This window comes from Galeopterus variegatus, unplaced genomic scaffold (assembly GCF_000696425.1).
Source record: "Galeopterus variegatus unplaced genomic scaffold, G_variegatus-3.0.2 Scaffold88013, whole genome shotgun sequence".
Taxonomy (NCBI): domain Eukaryota; kingdom Metazoa; phylum Chordata; class Mammalia; order Dermoptera; family Cynocephalidae; genus Galeopterus; species Galeopterus variegatus.
The window spans coordinates 1-932 of NW_007814124.1; the positions used below are offsets into that span (position 1 = coordinate 1).

Here is a 932-nt window from a genome sequence, read left to right on the forward strand (position 1 = left end):
AAAACAAGTAGCAATTGGACAGAAGAATGACATTGTAACATTTCCAGCAACAAGTGCTTTGAGGGATTTCAGAAAGTTTTGAACGTGACAGTGTGGAACTGAACTGCAAAATGTTATCTGCCATCTACTTACCACCAAAGGCTGAAACTGGAAAGTGCCTTGCAGCATACTGGCTGTGTGGTTTAACCGGCACACAAAAAAATTTCATATCAAAATCTGGTTATCATCAAGCTCCCTCAGAACATGGCCTTTTCATTGCTCCAGATACCAGCCTTTGTGGCTGCAATATTAAAGGAGATGACAGCTGGGACTTTGGCACTGGTCCTGGGTTTTATGTGGATGCCACTGAAGAGCCTTGGAAAAGTAACTACAGAATGTACTCTTACATAACAGAGGATCTTCCACAACTCATACATGCCAGTTTTACAGTGGACCCTCAAAGGATGTCTATTTTTGGCCACTCTATGGGAGGCGATGGAGCTCTGATTTGTGCTTTGAAAAATTCTGGAAAATACAAATCTGTGTCAGCATTTGCACCAGTTTGCAACCCAGTGCTTTGTCCTTGGGGCAAAAAAGTCTTTAGTGTATATTTAGGAACAGATCAAAGTAAATGGAAGGCTTATGATGCCACACATCTTGTGAAGTCCTATCCAGGTTCTCAACTGGACATAATGATGGATCAAGAAAATGATGACCAGTTTCTTTCAGATGGACAGTTACTCCCTGGTAGCTTCATAGCTGCTTGTACAGAAAAGAAAATCCCCATTGTTTTTAGATTACAAGAGGGTTATGATCATAGCTACTATTTCATTTCAATGTTTATTAGTGATCACGTTGGACATCATGCAAAATACCTGAATGCATGAAAAAGTTCAGAAAAGAGAATCTCTTCAAGATTATAAAAGTTGAAATAAACAGATTTGCTGAGGAAA

At 39.6% G+C, this 932-nt stretch overlaps 1 pseudogene; it reads left to right on the forward strand.

The window, feature by feature from the left end:
* Positions 1–42: 42 nt before the first annotated feature.
* Positions 43–866, forward strand: LOC103584716 (annotated as a pseudogene).
* The last annotated feature ends 66 nt before the right edge of the window (positions 867–932 follow it).